Raw genomic sequence first — 6,973 nt, 5'->3', positions numbered from 1 at the left:
CTGAATGCTTACATTATGGTAGGATAAAATGATTTGCAAGAGATATTTAAATGCACATTACTATTAGATGTTATGTGATTCTTTTCTTGTTTATATCCCCTGCTGATCTACTAATTTTGCTAAAAGGAGAAATCTGCTAGAATTAGTGTCACAATGAAAAATTCCATGCAAAATTAATTTTTTGATTACACCAATATTTGACTGATCTCAGAAGACTATTCCACTGCCTATGAAGCAAATCATTTTTATTTGTCTACAGCATCCCATGTGTGATTTGGTGAAAGTCTTCAAGTTAATAGCATTATTTAGATCTATCTATACTCGGTCATTTTTGCTTATCCTCAGATCCACCCCTGAGCAATAATTTAAGTAAAGATGAGGGAGCTCAGAAAGCAGGCTTCCCCAGGGAGAAAGGTCTATTCCAGCCCTCTTTCACTGCAGCATCTTGGGGACAGGTGAGAAGCACCTCTCCATGGCTGCTTCAGCTCCAGTGGTCACAGCAGGGGGAGGGTGCATATTCCCCAGCTGAGGCAGGCCCAGGTTCATCTGTCCCATGTGCTCACAAGAGTAAGGAGTGAAGCCAACTGGGCACTTTATTCCCTGATGAAGAGGAACAACCAGCAATGTTCCCAGATGAATGGGTGGGGATTTGCATCCCCCTCCATCCTAACATGCCTGAGCAGTGGGAGACTCAGGGATAAAGCAGTCCTGGACAGAAGAGAGAGGTGTGGCCCCAGACAGTCCCTTTTCACCTGCCTGGTGGTTCTGTCTCTTTTCTGTATGGCTTTATGTATCGCCGTATGCATGGGGGAGCTCTTCTCCCCCACCCCCCACACAATCAAACCATACTTTATTTTAATTTATGCTAAGAAGCTGCATACAAAATTTGGTGGATCTAGCTCTTATGGTATAGGAGGAATTCTTGAACAAACAGATGGATGCACAGACAAACTCTCTTGCTCTTGTAACCCACACACCTACTGTGGAGAAAGTTTCAAAGGGGTAGTCATGTTAGTCTGTAACTGGAAGAACTTAAAAAAACAACAAATAGTCTTGCAGCACCTTAGAAACTAACAAAACATGTAGATGGTATCATGAGCTTTTGTGGGCACAACTCACTTCTTCAGATGAAACATCTAGTGTGGTTCACTGTCCAATGTAGTGACACTTAGACCACTTATAGTGAGAAATAAGAATGAGTGAGCTCTATAACCTAAGCTGAAAGCCAGGTGGCTTTTTAGCTCAAGCAGTAGAGGCTCCTACACTAAGCTCCACAGGTCCCAAGTTCAAATCCACCTAGTGGCCATTACACTCATTCATTCAGACAAATTCTCTAATCTGTGTATATATATATATATATATATATATTAGAAATGTCTGTCTGTTAGCTAGCTTCTTCAAGAACTTCTTCTAAACTGTAAGAACTAGGAGCACCACATTTGGCAGGCAGCTTCCTCTTAGTATAACTTAAAGCAACGTCAGGGTTTGGTTATTCCAGAAAAACCAGAAGAGCCTAGAATGAGAATGTTTTCTCTAGCATGGAAAGGGAGGGAGCAGAAAGAGGATGGACACTGAGAGTAGCCAATGGGGGCAATGAGTGTGAGGGAGAACTACACTGCAGAATGGGGGCAGCCGTAGCAGGAAGAGTGTGGCCAACTGGGGATGGGGCTCCATATCTAGATAAGTAGACCCTCTGCACCAAATCCCTCCCCCCACCCTTCAACTGCAGAACCACATGGGGGGAGCCCCAAAGGCCAACCACCCCACTGAGGCCTCCCAGGAACACACAAAAGATAGGTGGGGTGAGGGAGGGGCCCAGTGACCTCCCCAATCCCAGGACATGTTTGGGGTCCATGAACTATGGCTCAGCAGCCCCTCCTCCTGCAGAAGATGCTGGGGGTGGGGCATGAGTTACAGATTGGCATTTCCCTGGCCATTCCCATTCTCTGGAGATGCCAGAGGAGCAGTGGTCTAGCAGACCCCCTTACCTCAGGACAAACTGAAGGAGCCATGAATTGCAGCTTGGCAACCCCCACCCACCCTCAGGAGATGCTGGGGGGCTGGGAACTGTGGGCTAGCAGCACCCCTATCACGATGAGATAGTGGTTCACCGGAGGGCCAGAAACCACCACCTTCCACCCCCAGGAGGAGACACCAGGGCCACTCAGGCAGCTGGCCCAGGGTGCACCTGAGAAGCCACCCCTGGCACAGCAATGTGGCTACAAGCACCCTGGTTTTACCCCTCTGCACTTCCCCACTTCCAGGTTGGACACAGGCAATGATGGGTAAGTCAGCTATTATATATATATATATATATACTAGAAGATTTACCCAGCATTTCTTGGGTCCTTGAGGGCATAGGACTGGGGTGTGGAGGGTGTAGAAGTCAGGGCAGGGGCTTGGGGATAGGTGTGGGGGGATAGGTGTGGGGATAGGTGAGACAGTAGGGAGCTAGCAGGAGTTGGAGGTGGCCGGCAGCTGCTCCCTGGGACCAGTCTGGAATGACAAGGGATGCCGCTACCCAGCCACTGGCTGCTCCCTGGAATGCTGGGGATGCAAAGTTGGTCCATTGGCTGCTCCCTGGGGTCAGACCAGCTTGGTGGAGGTTGCACTTGCCAAACAGTGGTTGCTACCAAGGCTAGGCCACGGTGGCAGAGGCTGCACTGTCCCCTCACCCTGTGGTCATTCAGGAGTATGTCCCCCATGCCTGCCCTCTCCTGGGGTCATTTGGGAATACACCTGTCCCTACTATCACAGTCCTCTCTTTCCATGTGATGAGAAACAATCACATTCCACCCACATCCCATTGTCCTGGCGCAATTACCTGTCTGTCTATCTTTCTGGTACATTAGATGCACAAGCTTTATACACACACACACACACACACACACACACACACACACACACACACACACACACACACTGGAAGACAAATTAAACATGTGGGTTGAAAGGATTCATGTTACTTAGCTTGATCTTAGGAAACTAGCCAATTAGACGGGATTTTCAGGTCTTCTCTCCTGAGCTCTCTCGCTCTGGGTGTGTCTAGACTACCGAGTTTTGTCGACAAAAGTGGACTTTTGTCGACAAAACTATACTAGCGTCCACACTACTGCTGAGTTCTGTCGACATAACGTCGACAGAACTCAGCAGTTTTGTCGACGCTGGTATACCTCATTTTACGAGGCATAACACCTTCTGTCGACAGAGTTCTGTCGACAGAAGGTGTTATTGCCTGTAGGGTTGCGTCCAGACTACGGGGTTCTGTCGACAAAGCAGCTTGCTTTGTCGACAGAACTCAATGTGTCTGGACGCTCTTTGTCGATGGAAGTTTTGTCGACAGATACTGTCGACAAAACTTCCGTCAACAAAACGCGGTAGTCTAGATGTACCCTCTGTCTCTCTCTCTCTCCTCCTACTGCCTCCCTGCCCCCAGCTCTCCTCCGTTTCCTGCCTCTCTCTCCATCTCTTTCTTTCTCTTCTCCCTCTCCTGCCTCTCACTCTCCCTTTCTCTTCTCCTCCTCCTCCTGCCTCTCCCTCCCCTCCGTCTCTCCCTGCCCCCTTTCCCCTTCCCTCCCGCCGTGGTGTTTGGCTGAGTGCTGCCTGCTCAGCCGGGCTGCTGTGAGGGAAGGGGGTGGGGTGGTGATGTACACGGCCAGGGGGAGGGGCTGTGTACGTCACCACCCTCCCTTTCCCTCCCACCCTGGGGGAGCCCAAACAGCCCCTTGTGCTGCTGGCTCCCCTGGCGGCCCGGCTCAGGGGCGCAGCACTCAGTTGAGTTTCACAGCAGGAGAGGAAGGGGAGCGGTAGATGGCCCCACCCCCTGGCCATGTACGTCACCGCCCCGCCCTCTTCCCCTCCTTCCATGGTGGCTTGGCTGAGTGTTGTGTGCTCAGTCGGGCCGTCGCAGGGGAGGAAGAGTGGAGCGGTGACATACATGGGCAGTGGGCGGGGCTGTCTACATTACCGCCCACCCCCACGGCGACCCAGCTGAGGGGTGCACTACTCAGTGCCACAGCGGGAGGAGGAAGGGGGGGTAGTGATGTACATGGCCCCCCCTGGCTGTGTCCATCACTGCCCTGCCCCCCTTCCTGTCCCACCGGGGCTCAGCTGAGTGGTGCAGCGCCAGCGCCATTCAGCTGGGCCGCGGGCGGGGAGCAAGCGGCGGCAAGTGGCCATTTGGGGTCCAGCTGTGGCCAATGGCTTCCCGCCCCCCTCGCCAGCCCCACGGCCCCCGATCCCCCGCCAGCTCTGCTTCCCACCCCCTCTTCCTGCTGGCCAGCCCCAAGGCCCCCCAGACACCCCTCTGTTCTTCCCCACCAGCACTGCTTCCCTCCCCCTTCTTCCGGGCCCCCCCATCCTCCCCTCCAGCCCCCGATCCGCCCCAACTCTGCTTCCTGCCCTCCTTCCAGCCAGCTCCGCCCCCCTTCCCCTCCCTGTGTGGATCCCTGCCTCCTTCCCCTCCCTCTCCCTCTTCCTCTTCCTCTCCTTCCATGGCATGCTGCGCCGCTCAGCTGGCCCCAGCTGAGCAGCGGACGCTTGCCGCCCCGGGCCCAGCTGAGCGGTGCTCTTGCCGGGGTCCAGCTGAGTGGCGCCCCACTCGGCCAAACCACCATGGAGAGAGGGGAAGGAGGGCGGAGCGCTGATGTACACGGCCAGGGGGTATGGCCATGTACGTCAGCGTTACAGACTCACAGACAATGGGCTACTATCTTAGGAAATGAGTGCATAATTATAATTGATCTCAAATTAACCAATTTTCAGTATAAATATCATTCACTATGGCTGAAATTAGTATTATAATCATTTAGATTCAATAGGTCTGACATGTTATTCAACTCAGTGGGATAGTTTCTCCATAATAAACACAAGAAAATAAATGTGAGATAAGTAAATCTGATATAAGGGAAAGAAAGGAGTACAGTAAAATATTTACAAGTTAACAGATGTTCAGTTAAAAAACAAATGATGATGGACATGTATATCAACTGGCAACTCACAAAACAAACTGATGAACTGAATTTTGAAAGTAAATGCTGGCAGACAAATTAAATAATAAGTGGGTTGAAAGGATTCATGTTACTTAGCGTGATCTTGGGAAATGAGTGCGTCATTTTAATTGACCACAATTTAACCCATTTGCAGTTCACTGTTGAGTGAACATTTTGAAGATGTGTAATTTCAGTTTTAAAAGTGAAATGAGATAAATGTGACATTGCCAGCCTCAGTGATATCTGAAGCAGAAGGTTTCTGCCTTCAACCTATAACCTCCTGAAAATGGAGTTAATGTAAATGAACAAGGTGCCATTCATTAGCGTGTCAATGGTGAATCTCTAACATGGTGCCATTAAATTATTGTGGTGATAATTGAGACATTAAAAAGAGACAGCTGCTAGGCCTATTTCGAAGCTCTTATAGCCAGTTAGCAATTAAATTTCAATGAGCTAACATAATTTCACTATAGCAAACATTAGCAGTTGGGAATAATTTTTCTTTAAGGTTGCAGTTCTCTAACCAGATTAATAGCTTGTTAGGGGCAGATTCTCAGTCCTGATTCTGCATATCGCAGAAAAGCAGGCGGAGATCTGACCTCAAAGGGGCAATGTGAGGATTCCTATAATAGAGGAACATCCTTGGATGGCAAAAAGTCATCCCAGTCCCCGAATGAGGGGCAGGGAATGGGTGAGGTTCTGCTGGAACAGGGAGAAGCAAAGGAGAGTGTTTCAGTTGCAGAGACAGCAACAAATCAGGCATTGGCGATGGGTACCATAGGCAGGGGGAAACCCTGCCTTCCCAACCTCCCAGCCTGGCCCTGCTGCCTACACTCCACCTTCAGAACACCCACTGTAGGTATACGGGGGGGGGGGGGGGGGGAGGAGCAGTACATTGGTGCCCCCAGTACCCACCCTCCCTGAGCTCTGGGATCAGGATGACTGAGAACCCACCTGCATTCCCTGTGCTTCTGGTCCAAGGGGGCTGGGCTTGGGGAAGCTAGCTCCACCTCCTTGTGTGGGGCAGTGGGGCCTGGGAAGAAAGGGTGGGATCTAGGCAGAAGGAGCAGGGCTGGAGGCTTGTCTCCCCCAATTGTACTTTCACCCACTGCCAATGAAATCAGGAGCGTGGAAAGATGGCTTAGAGACACCTTTCTCCCTGGCTCTCTGCAGTTTTGCCTGGAATCTGGCCCTACGGATGCTGTATTAGGAGTAATAGTAAGACGCTGTGGAAAGAAGCACACTGTGGCAACACAGGCTTTTGCTTGGGTATCAAAGAATGGGAAGCCCTGACAACTGGAGGGAACTGCTTGGTTTGACCCCTCTGTCTCCTCCCCATTTCCTAGAGTGATCCCTCTGTTGGTCTGATCTTCCAAGCCAGACTACACTTCAAGGGCCGTAGACACATGAGTGCCAAACCCAAGGTTCCAGGTCAGACATTGCTACTAGGGTCAGTGACGTCACCCTGCCTCATTCTGAATCTCAGGCTATGCCTGGGATAATGCCTATTTTTAGAGGAGAGAGAATATCCTTAAGCTTCCAACCTTTGGGAGACAAGCATGCACTTACCCCACAAAACATACACAGAAAACCGGGTACAGCTATCAGCAGTGGCTGTTAGGTAGCATCTCCCACCACTAACTTTACACATAGCTTGTGTCCTCCGGTCTTATATTCCAATCACTTTTCCAGCCAGTACTGGAAATCCAGTCAATGATGCCCATCTTAATGAGATACAGTTCAAAATTCCTGCAGTAACTTGCAACACTTATTCAATAAAAATTTTCTCTTATCACATGATGTTGTGCTTCAGAATGGAAGAAACCTAAACTTCCTTAATTTGCAACAGAGTGCTTTTTGGTTCTTTGGTAACTGATTCAAATGATAGAGAACTAAATGTACTTTCTAGAAACTAGAACCGTACAGGCTAACTCTTGATATTAAAGTTTGATTCCATGCAAACCTGGTTTGAGTTTGGGACT

The sequence above is a fragment of the Pelodiscus sinensis genome, chromosome 13 (assembly GCF_052426305.1).
Source record: "Pelodiscus sinensis isolate ZL-2025 chromosome 13, ASM5242630v1, whole genome shotgun sequence".
In the NCBI taxonomy this organism is placed as follows: Eukaryota; Metazoa; Chordata; order Testudines; family Trionychidae; genus Pelodiscus; species Pelodiscus sinensis.
Note: the sequence above shows the minus strand (reverse complement) of the source record.